This window comes from Protopterus annectens, chromosome 6.part0, assembly GCF_019279795.1.
Source record: "Protopterus annectens isolate FY-2018-M chromosome 6.part0, PAN1.0, whole genome shotgun sequence".
NCBI classification, from domain to species: Eukaryota; Metazoa; Chordata; order Ceratodontiformes; family Protopteridae; genus Protopterus; species Protopterus annectens.
The window spans coordinates 36,866,355-36,885,979 of record NC_056737.1 but is presented as its reverse complement, the minus strand read 5'-3'; the positions used below and the strand labels follow the sequence as shown (position 1 = coordinate 36,885,979).

The 19,625-nt window shown below is 39.0% G+C and overlaps 1 protein-coding gene across 1 annotated transcript in view; it reads right to left on the bottom strand.

The window, feature by feature from the left end:
• Positions 1-19,625, bottom strand: part of LTK (leukocyte receptor tyrosine kinase) — a 1,073,506-nt gene that overhangs the window by 428,371 nt on the left and 625,510 nt on the right. The gene's annotated exons all lie outside the window — the stretch shown is intronic.

Genomic DNA, 19,625 nt, shown 5'->3' with positions numbered 1-19,625 from the left:
TGCAACATTATTCAGAAGATTTATGATGGGGCTATAGGGTTGGTTATGGCAGCATTACATGAATAATATTACATCTGTGGAAACCATAGAGGGATGGGTATGGCACCATTATGTAAATATTATTATATCTGTGGAGACCACAAAGGGCTGGGTATGACAGCATTACATAAATACTATTATATCTGCAGAGACCAAGCATATCCCTGCTTACCAACAGACTGGTCAGGTTGTTGCTATATAGGTTGTATTATTACTCTAATATCCTGTAGGAATTATCTCTAATCTGTATGTCCTATAGCCTTCTTAGAAGGGGCTTGTGTTTGGCATTTAAAGCCATGTGTGGCCAATTTTATATGAATATTTTATATTAATTCTGTTTATTGCTGGAATGTAAAAGAAGCAAAGCCAAAACAAGATCCAGTAACCCATCACTTAAATTAACACAAATAGGTGGAAAAATTGGACAGATTCAATAATCTGTGACAATCAAAACCTATGAATAAATTACAGCTCACAATAAAGTGAACACCTCACTAACACTATTAAAACAACAATAATGAGACTTCTGGTTTGGGCAGTGATGCCTAAAGTGTATTTCTTAGCTCACGCCCTCTCACCCTTTTTATACACTTATTTATTAATAATAGGTGCTTATTTGTCTGAAAAACTGCTATTCACATAGTTAATCTCTTCTTTCGATTGGAAGAAGGATCTAATTGCATATAAAAGGTCAGAAAAGATGACCAATACAGAGCAGCATGACACAACCCCCAATAACTGATTGCAAGAAACTGCAATCTCAACGGCAGAGGTGATGGAGACATTACATAAAAAAGAAAAACATATTACCCATACAGATGTGGAAATCTAAGATATAGAAGGTGTTCTCACTGACTATTAGGATCAGTTTACAACTTTGACAGAGGAATTAGCAGCCCTGAAAAAGAAAGTGGGACATACACTAAAAAAGCTCACAGATTTAGAGTATCACAGCAGATGACAAAACTGGAGAATTTTTGGCTTCCTGCAGAATGTGGAACAATCAGACTGTCATCATCTTCTTTCGGCTGTTCCCATTTGGCGTCGCCACAGCGGATCATCTATTTCCATTTCTTCCTGTCCTCTGCATCATGCTCTTTCACACCAACTGCCTGCATGTCCTCTCTCACCATATCCATAAACCTTATCTTAGGCCTTCCTCTTTTCCTCTTACCTGGCAGCTCCATCCTTAGCATCCTTTTCCCAATATACCCATCATCCCTCCTCAGCACATGTCCAAACCAACGCAATCTCACCTCTCTGGCTTTGTCTCCAAACTGTCCAACCTGGGCTGACCCTCTAATATACTGATTCCTAATCCTGTCCATCCTAGTCACACCCAGTGCAAATCTTTACATCTTTAACTCTGTCACATCCAGCTCTGACTCCTGCCTTTTTGTCAATGCCACCGTCTCCAACCCATATAACATAGCTGGTCTCACTACCCTCTTGTAGACCTTCCCTTTCACTCTTACTGGTACCCGTCTGTCACAAATCACTCCTGACACTCTTCTCCACCCATTCCACCCTGCCTGTACTCTCTTCTTCACCTCTCTTCCACACTCACCATTACTCTGAACTGTTGATCTCAAGTATTTAAACTCATCTACCTTTACCAACTCTACTCCCTGCATCCTCACCATTCCTCTACCCTCCCTCTTATTTACACACATATATTCTGTCTTAGCCCTGCTGACCTTCATTCCTCTCCTCTCTAAAGCATATCTCCATCTCTCCAGGGTCTCCTCAACCTGGTCCCTACTCTCACTACATATCACAATGTCATCTGCAAACATCATAGTCCAAGGGGCCTCCTGTTTGATCTCATCTGTCAACCTGTCCATCACTGCTGCAAATAAGAAAGGGCTCAGAGCTGATCCTTGATGTAATCCCACCTCCACCTTAAACGTATCTGTCATTCCCACCGCAGTCCTCACCAATGTCACACTACCCTCGTACATATCCTATACCACTCTTACATATTTCTCTGCCACTCCCGACTTCCTCATACAATACCACAACTCCTCTCTAGGCACCCTGTCATATGCTTTCTCTAAGTCCACAAAGACACAATGCAACTCCTTCTGACCTTCTCTGTATTTCTCCAACAACACTCAAAGAGCAAGCATTGCATCTGTAGTGCTCTTTCCTGGCATGAAACCATACTGCTGATCACTAATCATCACCTCCCTTCTTAACCCAGCTTCCACTACTCTTTCCCATAACTTCAAGCTGTGACTGATCAATTTTATCCCTCTGTAGTTACTGCAGCTCTGCACATCACCCTTATTCTTAAAGATAGGTACAAAAACACTTTTTCTCCACTCCTCAGGCATCCTCTGACTTTCCAAAATTTCATTAAACAATTTGGTTAAAAATTCCACTGCCATTTCTCCTAAGCACATCCATGCTTCCACTGGTATGTCATCTGGGCCAACAGCCTTTCCATTCTTCAACCTCTTCATAGCTGTCCTTACTTCCTCCTTGCTAAACTGTTTCACTTCCTGATTCACTATCCCCACATCATCCAAACTTCTCTCGCTCTCATTCTCTTCATTCATCAGCCCTTCAAAGTACTCTTTCCATCAACTCAACACACTCTCCTCACTTGTGAGTACGTTTCCCTCACTATCCTTTATCACCGTTACCTGCTGCACATCTTTCTCAGCTCTGTCCCTCTGTCTAACCAATCGGTACAGGTCCTTTTCTCCCTCTTTAGTGTCCAATTTCTCATACAACTCTCCATATGCCTTATCCTTAGCCTTCGCCACCTCTCTCTTTGCCATGCGCCTCATCTCCTTATACTCGTGTCTATTTTCTTCATCTCTTTGACAATCCCACTTCTTCTTCACCAGCCTCTTACTCTGTATACTCTCCTGTACTTCCTCATTCCACCACCAAGTCTCCTTGTCCTCCTTACTCTGCCCAGAGTGGAACAATCAGACTGTAAAGGGTTTATTTAGAACCTTTTAGTTGACTGAATGGGGATCGCTAGATAATGCTTGCTGGGTTTATCTCCCCTTGCATTTGAAGAATACCAGAGGCAGACTAATTTTAGTCCGTTTTGGCACTTATGCTCTGAAAGAATGACTCTTATCTTACTTTTGGTCTCCAAGTAGGCCATCTCTATTCAAAACCAGCATATTTCTGCAGACAATGATTGCATTCACAAGACATGTACAAAGTGTGCAACATTTCGACAGCAGTTAAAATTTGTAGACTTAATAAGTAAGTTTCATTTATTATACCCTGCTGTGTTAAACATTTGGCTTCCAAGTTGTTCTCACTCTTTTCTCTCTCCTGCTGAAGTGAGAGACAAGTTGGCCTGATCCGCATCTATTCTGGTGGAGTCACAGATTTTGAAAGTCGCTGAACTCAAAGTATCCAACTCTCACGGCCCAAATTCCCCTAAGTGACTTTTATTGAACTCTCTCAAACCTTTTCTACTCTTCAAAACTGACAGGCAAAAACAGCTTTTGCATTAAATATTATACAGAGAGCAGGCACCCACACTTTGAATTTAATTCTCTAAATGGAAGAAGATACAGGATTAAGTACATGGAGATAACAGCAAAAGGAAATACTTATGTTTCATTTTAAGTACCAGTGACAGTACCTAGCATGGACTATCAATAAAAAAAATCAGAGCCGGGATCAAGGTTACCCTATTACAGCAGTCACCTATACTACACAGCTGTGTTGATACTATAACTTTTTTTATTTTGTGTTTCTGGCTACCTGCTTGTTATCCCAGCAAGATCATTCTAGGTCATATTTTGTTAATCCCTTTCTTTTTTCTTTTGAGGCTAACAAATAGAAGTATGTTATAGCCATACCTCTCAACCTCTTAGTGCAAGAAATCTGGACAAAGCCTCTCAACCTCTTAGAGCAAGAAATAATTGGGGGGGGGGGGCAAAGGTCCAAAAATAGGGGCACTTTTTAAATATTGTTCTTACAAACTGAGAAAGTTGATATACTAACAGGTTTTGCATAAGGATGAATTTTCTGAAGGATATGAAGTCTGAAACTCAACTGCCTGACACTATTTTCTGACTTTAGTCCTCAGTGATTTGCCAGAAAACCACAATTTTATGAGAAACAGACCAAAAATATGAGGCAAAAATCTGGACATTCTGCAAAAATCTGGACATTTTTGAGGTATGGTTATAACACAGCATATAAATAATAATAAGGGAATTCTTGTTTCATGTAACTTGCTGTAATTACATTTATAACAATGATTAGAGAATATAAATTTGAGAATTTTTCAGTATACTATTTTGTAATTGACATAGAGGCACATGTGTGAAAATTGTTTGTGTGGGAGTGAGACCGCGATTCTAATATGATAAAGTGTTTATATGGGATAACTCACAAACACCTTTAAGCTCAGAAGGGTGTTCTGTTCATTTCTTGCTGCTCTAATAAGTGTTTGTTACTCAGATATTTCTTTGTATATTGATATTACTTAATTTTGGCTTCTTGGCGTGCTGTGATGTTGATGTGATTTCCTGTCAAGACTCGTGTAATTGACACATTTTCACTTTCACTGATTTTCCCTTTTATAGATACAGCAAAGAAATCTCTACAATATGTAGTTATAGGCTTGATGAATACTGCTGGGGGAAGAGCTGTGTTAGTGGTTGTCTTCCTAATATCGAATTAGTAATATAATGAAAGGAATACAACTAATGTTCTGGAATGCAAATGACCAATTCAGCCTGGTGAAAAGTGTGAGGGTATTGTGCTTACTTAGAAAGTAAAAACATCAAGTTATTCTCTTACAGGAGACTCACCTGTTTCAAATAAGACATAAAAAGATATTATGAAAATCTACTTATCCCAACAGCAGGAGAAGGGACACTCTGGTGCTTTTTACCAAACAATACTACAATCTGCAGTAGAATGAAAAGTGTACTTCCAGTGCACCACTCCATGCTGCTACATTCTTTACACCATAGGCACAATTTGCCTATGCTCAAAGAAGATCTGAGATTCTTATGTTTATTAAAAGTTTTGTATACTCTGCAATTCACCATTTGTTGGATTTTTATTTCATAGGCACAGAAACCCTATGCAAAATGTTCTGAGGTCTCAGACTTTACTCACTTGTTTCCTCTTACTTGTGCACATTCATGAGCTCTGTAAAAACTGAGCACCATGACTTGTTTTACACTGTATGTTATTTCTCTGGATGCACGTACTGTTCAAAAATGAGAATCACCTAGTGTAGCTTTAAGTGACTACCTCCCCATGCATATAAAAAGGTCTGTCTTTATCAGGAGGAAGAAAAATGGGGACTGGTCACACTAATTGTGTATATGAGCTTGTTATAAGCAGGCACTGTAAACTTTTTTTGCTATATAACAGAAGATTAGCCTTTCATATTATATTTCAGGAGATATGAACCTCACGCTACTTCAATGGCATTTGTGGTCAGAGTTTGGTCCTGAGGAGTGATCCTGAAGAGAAGGCCTGGATTGTGGAGCATGCTTGGGCCCACCAAACAGACTCTTTCCTGTGACAAGGGAGAGGCTTCACCCTGAAATTGAAGGATTGAGGATACTGGCACCACACATTTCTGAGGTACCACTGCAGCTTCCTCATATGTAGTAGTCTGGCCACGGGGATTAAGAGGATGCAAGAGGCCATGTAACCCAAGGCTCTGAGGAACTGTCTGGCTGTGAGGTAGCTCATGACAAGGAACTTTTGGAAGTACAGAGTTAGAAAGGTAACCTTGTCTGGGGGAAGGAAGAGTTTCTGAAGAGATGAGTCCAGCAAAGCCCAAAGAAACACAATTCTCTTTGTGGGGATGGTCCAAGACTTTTGGGTATTGATGGTGAATCCCAGTAAAGCCAGGATCTCTTAGGTGTAAAGCAGATCTGCTTAGCGTTTTTCTTGATCTGTTGTCTAAATGAGGCAGTCGACTAAGTAGGGATAAACCTGAATGCCCTTTAACCTACAAAAAGCTGTCACTGGGGCTAAGCATTTTCTGAAAACCCTGGGTGCAGTAGACAAACCAAAGGGCTGAGCACAATCCTGTTCTGAAGTGTAAGAACCACCTGTGAGATTTTTCTATGGAAAAGTGGAGGTATGCATCCTTTAGATCTAAGGTTACTGTGAAAGCATTGGGAGAAATCATGCCCAGAAGTTGTTGAAGTGTTAGCATTTTAAATTTTGGAACCTGCAAGAACTGGTTGAGCCTTGAGCCTTGACAGGTCCAGACTCAGCCTCCAGGGACCCTCTTTTCTGTGGACTAGGAAAAGCTTTGAATAAAAACCTTTTCCTTGTACAGAAGGCTGCACAGGAGCTGTATTTGCTTTAAGGCCTCTGTCTTTGGCTTTGGTGGAATATCTGGGAAACCTGATCGAATCAGAGGCTGTTTTAACCATAGTTTGTAACCTCTTTGAATGACTTTCAGTACCCACTTTTCCCTGGTAATGATGGTCCAATTTTTCAGGAAGAAGGACAGCCATCCTCCTAGTCTGAGAGGGGTTAGGGAGGAAGAGGCAAGACTTGAATGGGGGTTGTCATGGAAGATTAATAATTGCTCTCTGCTGGGTCCCTGATGGCAGGATCCCACAAGCCTATTAGAATCTGCTTGCCACTGTCTCAGATGCTGCTTCTCTCTTTGACTCCTTTCCATTTGAGGTCTCCTATGTCTAATTATAGACTGGCATACTAGAATGGACCACCAATGTTTGGTAGGGTGATTGCAACTGAAATGAGGAGGTTGAACGTGAAGAAAGTCCTTGACTGTTTGCATGGACTTGGCCTTACCCTCCATCTTCTTAAACATGGCTTCAGGAGTGGGGCCAAAAAAAATCTCTGTCCAAAGGAGCATCCAAGGGACTGGATTTGACATGTTCAGGGAGGGAATGTTCCCTCAACTAGACATGTCATCTAATGATGGATCCCTTGGCTACTGCCCTGTTGGAAGCTTCCACAGCATCATAGCCACAGTGCAAAGACTGATTAGCTACTTGAGAGCAAGAACTGCATAATATGGTAGTTTCTTGGAGAGGGCCTTATTTTCAATCCCCTCCAGTTTTTACTTCATCAGGTCTAGAATGGTTTCCTGATACTTCCTCATATGAAATTGGCAGTTCAAAGTACTCATGATGAGAGTAACAGTAATGTAGACTTTCTTTCCAGACCTATCTAAGGCTCTGCTTTTTTTGTCAGTTGGCATGGCGTGTTTGGAGGTACTAACTTTAGTTCCCTTAGAGCCCCGAGTCACCACTTCAGGTCTGCTACAAGGTTCTTGGAAAGGTGTCTGTGGGAATCCTGAAACCTGTAAAATCTATCAGGTGTCTGAGGGGCAGGGCGGAGGGAGTCTGGTCAAAATGAAGAATCCAGCAAGACAACATCCACTACTTCTAACACTGGAGGGATGGCAAAAGATTTATGCTCAGGGAGATTTAGAAATTCCCTAATCCTCTTCTTGGATTGTGGGTAGTCCTGTGCTTCTCATTTAAAGAATTTGCTCAGGGTGTGTAAGGTCTCCCCAAAGGAAATGTCCTGGGAGTGGTTGAGGTAAGGTTCTCCTCAGAATCTGAATCCCCATAGTAAGCAGTAGATAAACCTCCTCAGGGTGGATCCATCATTATCATCATCAGAGTCAAAGGAATTAGAAGACTGCTTGGGGGTATCCCTCTTTCTTTTCCCAGGAAAAGATTCAGAGGCAGAACCAGGGAGAGAGAGGCATCTGGGTCTGACCATGGAGATCAAATCTTCAGCCAGCCTAACTAGGTCTGAATTTGGGAGTGGAAGCCAGTAGGCCTCAGCTGAGGCAAGCTGTATGTAGGCTTTTTATATGAGGCCTTAGGCTTAGGCCTGATGGCAACATCCGCACTAGGACTTGGACACAGATGGACAGATGAATCATGAGAATGGTGAACTGAGGCAATCTCCTGATGATGATGAGACACTCTAGATACCCCTTCATCAGTTTTAGAATGGTTGCCAGAAGCCAGAACCTGCAAAGTGGCTCCAGAACCAACAGATGAGCTAAGTCCTTTAGCTTGTAAGAAAGTAGAGGGACCCGTTAGTTTATAGCACTCTGAACAGGGCTTTATAGAGGCCTGTACCACATCCTCAGTCACTGGACGAGACTGCAGAGGTACCTCACCTTCTTCAATGATCATAAGCCTAGGTGGACTGGTGGGTTGCATACGGGTATCACACAATACCCTAAGCTTTAGGCACTTTTCCTTTTTTGCCAAGGGAGATCAACCTCATCTCAACCAGTGAACGACATAGTACATGAAGGCTCTAGTGACTCCCTAAAGTGCTTAGCTAAAATATCAGTTTTATGCTTGATTGTTCTACTATTAAAATTAACACATAACTGACAGTTAGGAACATTGTGTTGTTTCAAACATTCTCCAATCAACTATCACTTCCTTCTCAATACTGTTAACCAACCACATTTCTCTTCTGTCACTCATTACTTCCTCATCCTCTTGTGTCTAACTCTTCTACTTCTAACCTCTTGACCCACCCCAAATACCCACATTATGTGAACTCTCAAACCAATTAATACAAATATCTTCCTTCTCCTTATCTTCACCACTCCCATTCTGTTTCTAGCTATCACAGCAACCTCTCATGTAGGCACTCTCCCCCTCAAATTCTCCTCATACCCTGTACCTTTCCCCTAACCAACCACTCTCACTTTCATTCCTTCATTATAGCACCATCTCTCTTTATGCATACTAATTCCTCATTACATAAATTTAAGCTTTTCCCTCTCCCTAACTCACCTCTTATAACCAATTCAAGACACCATCCCCCGAATAGCCTCTTCAACCACCTAAGCCAATTAATACTCAACCTTCTTCTGTCAGGTGACATACACCCCAACCCTGGACCCAACCACTGCTCCTCTCTCCCAGTCCACCCCTCACACCTCCATAACCCCACAACAAATACTTCCCACATTCCTATGTCCACAACCACTAAGACCCTAACTATCTATGAACATATAAAGTATCATGAACAAAATCTCCCCTTTCCATGCTTGGGTATCTACACATTCCCCTGATATTCTCTGCCTCTTCAAAATCTGGCTCAAGCCTCACATTGCTGATATTGAAATACTTCCTCCTGGATATACTATCCTAAGGCACGACAGTATCAAAAAGAAAGATGGAGGTGTAGCTATCCTCTGTTCTAACAAGCTCACCCTGCAACCTCTCTCTATCACTCCCCCAGATTTTCATCCTTCTGAAATCCTTATCGCCAACTGTCATTTAAACACACACAAAAGATTAGCTATTGCTTCCATCTATATTCCCCCTGGAACTAACATCCCTACATTAGAACACTTTCTCTCTTGGATCTCCCAAAACATCACCTATGAAACCGTTGTTTTGAAAGATGTAAACATTGATCGGAACACCCTAACAACTGAAGCCCAAACTTCTCCATTAACATCTTTGGTTTCTCACAGCTGATCTCAAACCCAGCCCGATTAAACAAACACACTAACTCTAACTCCACACTAGACTGGATCCTCACCTTCACTCCCAATCTGTACCATAACCTCTCCACTCTACCTGACACACTTAGTGATCACCATCCCACCTACATACTTAGACACTTACCTCAATTACAGAAATCCCATCAATTCAAAGACTGACGTAATCTATTAAACTTTAATCCCGACACTTTCAACAGCCTACTCTCATTAATTAACTGGTCCTTCCTCCACAGCATTTTCCTGGAGACACTCAATTCCCTAGCTCCTATCAGGAAACTAAGGATTAAAACTCAATATGCCCCCTGGCTCACACAAGACGCCAAAACTCTAATGAGTAAGAGAGATAGTGCATGGGAAAACATGGAACAAATCGAAATCCATCTCTGATCTTCATACCTACAGACAGCTCCACAATTTAACCAAAAAAAGGTCATCCTTGACAAAGTTTTTTCTCAAACCACTTAACCCTAACTCTAACCCCCCCAAAATGTTGGCAGTCTGTTAATAAGTTGTTGCATCCTGTGCACCCATCTCCCCCTAATCCCTGCCCAAACAGCTCACCCTCTGAGACAGCTACACTCCTAAATTCCTTCTTCATTGACTCAATCCACAACCTCACCAGAACTGATAGTACTTCCCACCCCCCCCATCACCTATCACTACCAGTTCCCCCACCTTGTCTCTTAAACTAAGTAAATAAATAAATAAATAAACTCCCAACGCTGAAGGTGGTCTATCTCAAAGAAACAAACAAGAAAGACAAAAAAGACAGCAAAATCCACCAGAACTTCAACAAATATAAAAATCCATGAGCCGAATTGGCTAAAATGAATAACTTTTAATGCGAATAAAACAATAAAATAATAAAATGAATGGTCCCTCAATAGTAAGTCCGATAAGCGCTTTCGACTATTGTCCTCCTCAGATCATTATAAATAGATTGGGACCTGCAATTGTTTTATAGTAGATTCATTCCTTGATTAACCAATCATTGTTTATAGGATATGTATTAACTGCCAATCACAGCTCATGTTCATACATCAAATTAGCATATTCTGGGACCAGAATTTCTGTTTCCCGCCTTTTTCAAAAATATGCAAATGAGGTGTTCTATTGCTCCTTCTGATCGGACCTTGTCTATGATTCAATGCGAGTCATCCAAATTTATTATTAACCTATATTCTTCTTAAAAATAATGATAGTATTATAAGATGGTGTTTCTTTATTGAGGATTGTATTTCCTTTAAAAATATAATAAGGATCCAGTCCAATTTATTCGATCATGTAAAAAACGTTAAATCTGAGACTCCCCCTTCATTGCAAAATGCAAGAGAACAAAACATCTCCTTTTGCTGATAGAACTCACAGATACATTTATTTGAGCATTTGCTTACTAATCAAGTCAAATTTATTTAGGCACTTGCTTACTAATCAAGTCACTGCTTTGTAACAGGCATAAAATCCGAGGCTCGCCCTTCCATTGCGAAACGCAAAATAGCGATATATCTCCTTTTGCCACCAAATATTAGTAGCAAAATAACTCTTTTATATTGATGAACAAGTGTATGTAATAGCGAATTTATTTATCCAAGTTAGCAAATGCTTGCTTCAGAACACGGTATATGGCCAAAGCTAGTTCATAATTTCACTTTCCCATCTTATAATCAAAAAAGACTATTTCCTTTTATTAATATACAAATTATATGTGGGAAATCAAGGGAAATTGCAAAACTGACAGAAAGTCATAGTCAGCTGTTTACTAGCAAGTTATATGTCTTCATATTTTCGAATTGATATAGTCATGTTTGGTGTTCCGTTAGTAAAAGGCAAAGGACAATAAGGCTATAAAGATTAATTGAAAAGTCGCATTATTCCTGTTTTGAAACCTGCACCATATGGCTGATGGGTAGAATGATATTTATAATCATTGGAAATCCAATTATATCACTACATATGATGGGAGGGGTGACCCAGGTTTTTTAACTTACTTAAGGTCAGGAAATCCCCTAAAATTAATAAACATTGCCTTTATTGCCAACATCTTTTAGATGTAATGGATTCAATCCTAACAGATATGAATATAACACTGGTGAGAGCTATCCACTATCTGTCACTCTTGTGAATGGCAAAAGATCTTCCTTCTTATTTTCAGAATTTAAAAAGCAAATCCTGATTTGAGATATTGGACACAGTTACTGAATGGGATGCTGTAATACTCTAGTCCCAGTTTTCAGGGAAATTTAACTTACATTTCAGATATAAGCCTTTATAATACTCATCTGGAAATGAAGCAAATCTCAAAATTAATAAGACATCAACTAAGGACTCTGCTAGTCTCCTGGATAATCGATGCCCACAGCGAATATTTAAATAAGGGTTCCATTAACAAGGCATACAACATACCAATAGGTTTAAGGCAGCAGAATGCAGACAAATTCCATTTGATGTGGGAAAGAGGGGTCTATATTACAATGTCAAACTCACAAGAGCCCGAACGTTGTAATATCAAAATGTTTGACATATGAAAATAGCGAAGCCACGGCACACCGATTTTTTTCCTCAGGGAAAAAAAAATTGGTGGGCCGTTTTCAGGGCTTTGTTATTTCCTCCATTGTGGTGCGATCTTGGAGTTGGTATATTTAAGTAGGGGGGGTGTGGGGGGCACAGTCCCTCACATTGGGGGGTGTGGCGGGCGAAGCACCCCACATTAGTTTAAGTTTAAAGTGTAAGTGCTTTTTTTGTTTTTGTACCAGAACAGCGATTTTTTTCCCCTGGGGAAAAAGTCGCTGTTTTGTGATTTCGTAATTCTTGGGTTTCGAACTTCATGGCTTGATTTTACATTCTTCAGACTCCTGTGAGTTCGACAATGTAATATAGACCCGGGAAAGAGATCATAATATTCCCATAATGTTCACCACATTTGACAAAATATTACAAATGCCTCCATAGGCTACTAGATCTAGGAAATCTCGATTTTTCAGTTGGCGGTGCCAATCAAAATATTTTTATACCCCAGCAAGACTATCTAGGATATTGCCCCTTACCTGGCGTTGGAGGTGGCAGATTTGCTAGACTTTTTTGAAGCACACCTTTCCTCGGCTCATTTAAGGAGAACCTCCAAAACATTCAGTAGCTGACAGAGGAGGTTATTTCCCTTCTTGCTCCCTGAAAATTCTACTGGAAATTTCTGACTTGCAAGATTTATCCAAACTTCAGTTAACAGCTTGCAACATGATACTGTTATTCACCAAAAATGTCTGACTAAAAGGTGGAAATAAAGAACACCCTCACAATACTAGGGCTGAAAGCCTTAACTATGAATTTACAAGAACTGGAACTACCTTAGTTAGTAGTGTACACCTTAGAAAAAAATGGGAACATCTGAATAAATGTTTGGAATAAAGTAATTAGAGATCTACTAAGGTGCCATTCTTAACCCCCTTCTAACTAGGGCTGAGATTTAACAGGAACGTTTACCCCAAAGGATTTATGTGGGCACATTCCTTCTAAAATCATTACAGGTCATACATCAGTCTATTTTACTTTTTTATTATGTTATTTGAATTTTTATTTAATATTTAATCTGTACATAGTTAAAAATAGATCATTTTTCTCATTGTAATTTGTAATACTGTAAACCTGATGTGAGTATATACATGTATAGTTGAAGAATTTTGAATGAGCAAGGTATGTTCAGAAATTTGTAATCCTCAGTTCTGAGTAGATTACACCTGTTATAAATAAAAAAATAAAGTTGCCAATTTAATTGTATTATATGTGGCCTCTGCCACTGTGGAAGTATTGTAATGTGCACTCATACCTCTTAACCCCTTAGAGCAAGAAATCTGGATAAAGCCACAAATAAAAATAGGACAAAGGCTCCAAAACAGGGACAATTTTTAAATATTAATCTTAACAGTGTAAGAAACTTCTCTGTGTGGAAGATTTTCAGTCCATATATTTCTAGTTAATCACTGTATATTAATCATATCAGACAATAGTAATAGAAGTAGCGAAATTAAACTTGTCTTAAGTCAAAACAAAACCAAAACAAAAAATAATAACAGAAAATATATAATTGCACAGCATTACTAAGTATTTGAAAGTAATCCAAGCAAGTCCGGCAGTCTGTTTCCAGTCAAAAATCCTTTATTAAGTACACAGACAAGCGATCCAAGTAAAACAAAAATAGAGTAATAATTTCCTCACAAGCTTTCTAAATATATGTATATACTTTTTATCAGGCATGGGAGTGGTTTATTGTGCTGTAAAACAAAGTGTTATTGGTACACATGTTAAATTCACATTCCTTCCCCCATTACTGTGACATTCAAGCTGGTCCTGCCCTACTTAGTAGCTGTCATAATAATATGTAACCCTTATGTACTTTAAATAAAATTTATAATGATGTAGTACCTCTTATTTAATCAGATAGCATTGTCGCCTCACAGTAAGACGCTGTCCGGTTCGACTCTCAGCTAGAGCGTCTTCTGCATGGAGACATGTGTGAATGGGCGTACCTTCGTTGAAGGTTGTGCATGAGGGCTGGCAACTCGGTACGTAAAAATCAACTGACAATCATTAGCGGACCGGAGTTCCGCTGTGGCGACCCCTAACCAGGAAAAGCCAAAAGACACAAAATTAAGCAGATTATTAAGTCTGTGATTTTATCCAAGACAATATATTACATGGCTAGAAATGTATCAACCTTAGTTCATTTGGCAATCAAAAATATATATAAATATATTTCATATACATTTTGCATGTAAAAATCTATTTCTATTTTCATAACCTATTGTTAACAAAGATCGCTTTCATCCCTCTAGACTTCTTCAGGTCTGTGTACAAGGACCCTAAAAACAATCTATAAAAATATATATAATTGTATAATTAGTTAGTATTGTTATTACACATCATTTTGAATAAAGTGGAAAAAAGAACCAGAAAAATATAAAAATAAGAAAAAATGTATGTATGATGATGGGAACAAAATATACACTTAAATTACAACTGATTTAAAATGGTATTTAAAACCAACTGGTAGAATAAAATAAAATAAATTAATCATGTAAACAATGTGGCAATTTTCTAAGTTCCAGTGCACTTTTAATTGAACAGTAGTAGTTTAGTCCAGGCTTCCTAAAAGAGTTCAGCTTTAATTGCCACATGATTTAATGTTTATCCAGAATATTTGGGATGTCTCCTTCAAGATCACCCATGTCTATGCGATCCAGGATCTGGAACTTAAAACCTGTGTGTCTTTTATGAAGAGATAGGTGTTTGGCTAGTGCATTATTTTTACATCCAGAGGGGATTTCTGACAGATGACATGAAATCCTACGCTTGAGTTTATTTACAGTTTTGCTCACATAGAATGCATCACATTAATTGCACTGTGCCCTGTAAATTACTTTTGTAGTGTTGCAGTCACCCCCTGCACTAGTTTTAATGATTTTCTTTAAATAAGGGCAATAAAAACTATCACCTTGCTGTATAAATATACAAAATGTACAATTAGTTTCACATCTTTTAGTGCTTTTCTCACATGGTCTAGGTTTAAATTCAACAAAACTTCTAATATTCCTGGCCTTCCTATAATCAAATGATGGGGCTTCACCTAAGATGTTAATCAGAAAAGGGTTTCCTGTGACAATGTCCCAGTTTTCTTCAATAATATTTTTGATACTGTGATAATCCAAAGTGTATGTCAGGATGCAGCTATTTTAGCATCTGTTACTCTCTGTGGAATTACTTAACATTTTTCTACAAGGGAGGTTGAGTGAAGGTGCTTCAGTCCTTTTCAGTTCTATAAAGGGTTCCAGGATGTTTTTTAACATCTGACTTTCATAGCCTCTCACTAGAATATCATTCTCTAAGTTGTTCAGGTAATTCTAGCTAATCTATAGCCTTGGGACTTCACTACATTATACTTGGTTTTTGTAGGATGTAGACTTTTACTGTAGAGTAATAAGTTAACCCTCGTTGGTTTTTTGAATAGATCAGTGGTGATTCTGTTATTGTTGGTGTCCTTGGAAATCTACATATCCAAGAAAGTGGTTGAAGTACAGCTATGGGAAGAGGTAAACTTTAGGAAGGGGTTTGTTTGATTGAGGTAAGTAATAAAATCTCCAAGCTGCAAGGTGTCACCTTCCCACACAATAAAGATGTCATCAATAAAACATAAATAGCATGTGATATGCTGCATGTTGTCTGTTTAACACAAAGTCCTCCTCCCATTTGCCCAGGGCTATGTTAGCTATGCTGGGAGCCATGGCAGCCCCCATTGCTATACCAGTTTTTTGTCTGTAGTGTTTTCCATTGAAAGTAAAGAAATTGAAGTCCAGTACAAGATTAATGAGCTTGCTTAACATTTGCTGTTGTGCCTGTGTACCCTGATTATGTTTCTTAAAAGACTCCATAGCTGCTGTTATACAGTAATTGTGAGGGAGCACTGTGTACAAGGCTTCCACATCAATAGTTAATAAAATACTGTCAGCTTCCACTGTAATGTTTTTTATTTTCCTCAAAAAATCCATTGAATCTCTTATGTATGCTTATTCTTTTCTGCTAGAGGTTTCAGCAAGTAATCAAGGTAAATGGCTGTGGCTTCAGTAAGGGAACCTCCACTTGCTACCACCAGTCTATAAGGTGGGTCTTCTCTGTTCTTGTGTGGCTTTGGTATACCAAAAAAGTAAGGTAAACATGGGCATGGGCTCCATAAATAATTATAAAGATTTTCAGTGATAAGTTTTTCTTTCCATAATGTGATGAGATTAGTGTTCCATAAATCATATGCTCTTTTTATGTAATCCATGGTAAATAACTCATAAAATATGTTCTCCTCCAGCATGTTCTCTATCTTTTGGTTGTAGCTAGTGGTACCAGTCTCAAGTATACCTCTTCCCTTGTCTGCTTTCATTACATGCCTGGATTTATCAATGCCTAGCTCAAGCAATGCTTTTCTTTCTCCCTGTGTTAAGTTATAAAGTTTTTTCTTAGGAGGTTTATTTAAGCAGTTTCCTGATATCCATCTCACATTTCACTTTGAAAGCAGCTAGTGTTTGATGTAGTGGTGGACAATAGCTGCTAGGCCTTTTTATAGTTTCATCAATAGGCTTATTTTCAATGTCATTACTTTTGCCATGAAACTGTGCCCTTAAGTTGAGCTTCCTCACAAACATTTTAAGGTCTATCAGTACCTGTGTATCCTCACTCCTGCAGCTTGGTACAAAAGTAAGTCCTTTGGACAGCACACTTTTATCCTCTTCAGTCAGTGCTTTAACAGAGTGGTTCCAGATAAGTGGGGCCCCTGTTACTGTGGCACCTGTTATTGTTGTTATTGTACCTATTATTGTGGCTGGTTCCTCCTTCTGAGCCTGGGACCTGGGTTGTAGTCAGGGTTCCAGTCGGGATTGCCCAGGTATTGTATTTTCCTCACCCCTGTCCACTGTTTGGTTCTTTTGTCTCCCTGGGAGTTCGTGGATAGAGTATGAGACCTCTGGAATTCCTCCTCTGCTTTCTGGAATCTCGATGGGTTGTAGTAGTATTCCTCGCTGTGGCTGTGGTATGGGGGAACCTGGTAAGAGGGACAAGCTCTGGGGCTCTGGTGGTGGTCATCGTTCTTGTTCTGGTACTGGTGCTGGTTTTGGTATTGGTGTGGTGGTTGATGTCTGTGCTGTCGATACTGGTCTTCCTGAAGAAACTGGTCTCTGTGAAGGTGCTGCTGCTCCTGGTAGCTGGATTGTCTGTGGTCTTATTTGACCTGGTAGTCCTGTAATTCGTCCTGTAGAACTCTCTGTCAGTTCTGGTTGCTGCTGTGGCTTATGTTCCTGTCCTGATCCTTCTGTGATGTCAAAGGCTTCTGCAGAGTGTTGATAGCCAGAGGGGATTGGGATTGTGGGGAATGAGATGTTGGGGGGCAGTCTCCTGGTGGTCCTGTATTGTGCCCCTGTCCGGTTTTGTGCGAGGATCTCCCCCCTGGGAAAATCCCGTTGAGGTCTGCTGGCACGGTTATACTTTCCGTTGTATCCCCTGTAATAACTGAAACCTTGTCTGTTGTTGGTTCTCCTGTTGCTGTTGTTGTTATTACTATTGTACCTCCTAGTAAGTCTCCCAGGATCATCTTTGTCCAACTGATCTCATTTCATTTTATTAATCTTTCTTTCTTTAATGGACTGCTCATATCCTTTCACTCTTTATATAAGCAGCTCAAATTTAGCATCTAGGTCATTGTGGTTCTCATTTTCCAATGTTGTTTTTAAAGATGTGATGTCAGCCTTTGTAGCTTCCTGCACACTAAGGTTCTTCCTTACTAGCAGACAAATAAGTTTGTAGCTAGCATCCTCTAAAATATCTTCCCATTCTTTAGAAAGTGAATCATCCATACTTTTCCACATTGGTCTTCAACCACTTTCTTAGATATGCAGATTTCCAAGGACACCAACAATAACAGAATCACCACTGATCTATTCAGAAAACCAATGAGGGTTAACTTATTACTCCACAGTAAAAGTCTACATCCTACAAAAAACGAGTATAATGTAGTGAAGTCCCAAGGCTATAGATTAGCTAGAATTACCACAGAGATGGAATCATTTTTGAGAAACCTGAACAACTTAGAGAATGATTTTCTAGTGAGACGCTATGAAAGTCAGATGTTAAAAAACATCCTGGAACCAATTATAGAACTGAAAAGGACTGAAGCACCTTCACTCAACCTCCCCAATAGAAAAATGTTAAATAATTCCACAGAGAATAACAAATGCAAAAATAGCTGCATCCTGACATACACTTCGGATTATCACAGTATCAAAAATATTATTTAAGAAAACTGGGACATTGTCACAGGAAACCCTTTTCTGATTAACATCTTAGGTGAAGCCCCATCATTTGTTTATAGGAAGGCCAGCAACATTAGAAGTTTTGTTGAATTTAAACCTAGACCGTATGAGAAAAGCACTAAAAGATATGAAACTAATTGTACATTTTGTATATTTATATAGCAAGGTGATAGTTTTTATTGCCCTTATTTAAAGAAAATCATTAAAACCAGTGCAGGGGGTGACTATAACACTGCAAAAGTAATTTACAGGGCACAGTGCAATTAATGTGATGCATTCTATGTGGGCAAGACTGTAAATAAACTCAAGCGTAGGATTTCATGTCATCTGTCAGAAATCTGCTCTGGATGTAAAAATAGTGCAATAGCCAAACACCTTTGTCTTTATAAAAGACACACAGGTTTTAAGTTTCAGATCCTGGATCACATAGACGTGGGTGATCTTGAAGGAGATATCCCAAATATTCTGGAGAAACATGAACTCATGTGGCAATTAAAGCTGAACTCTTTTAGGAAGCCTGGACTAAACTACTACTGTTCAATTAAAAGTGCACTGGAACTTAGAAACTTGCCACATTGTTTACATGACTAATTTATTTTATTTTATTTTATTCTACCAGTTGGTTTTAAATACCATTTTAAATCAGTTGTAATTTAAGTGTATATTTTGTTTCCATCATCATACTAAGTAGGGCAGGGCCAGCTCGAATGCCACACTGATGGGGGAAGGGATATGAATTTAACATGTGTACCAGTAACACTTTGTTTTACAGCACAATAAACCACTCCCATGCCTGATAAAAAAGTATATATATATATTTAGAAAGCTTGTGAGGAAATTATTACCCTATTTTTGTTTTACTTGGAACGCTTGTCTCTGTACTTAATAAAGGATTTTCGACTGGAAACAGACTGCCTGCCTTGCTTGGATTACTTTCGCATACTTACTAATGCTGTGCAATTATATATTTTGTATTATTATTTTTTGTTTTGGTTTTGACTTAAGATGAGTTTAAGTTCGCTACTTCTACTACTATTGTCTGATCTGATTAATATACAGTGATTAACTAGAAATATATGGACTGAAAATCTTCCACACAGAGAAGTTTCTTACACTGTTTTGTTTTTGGACCCACTACACTTTAGTGGGTTGTTTTGAGACTTTGGGGATACCACAGAGATTACTTGTTTTTTAAATATTAAACTTACAAACTTAGAAAATTGAATAGCAGGTTTTACACTAGCATGGATTTTCTGAAGGAT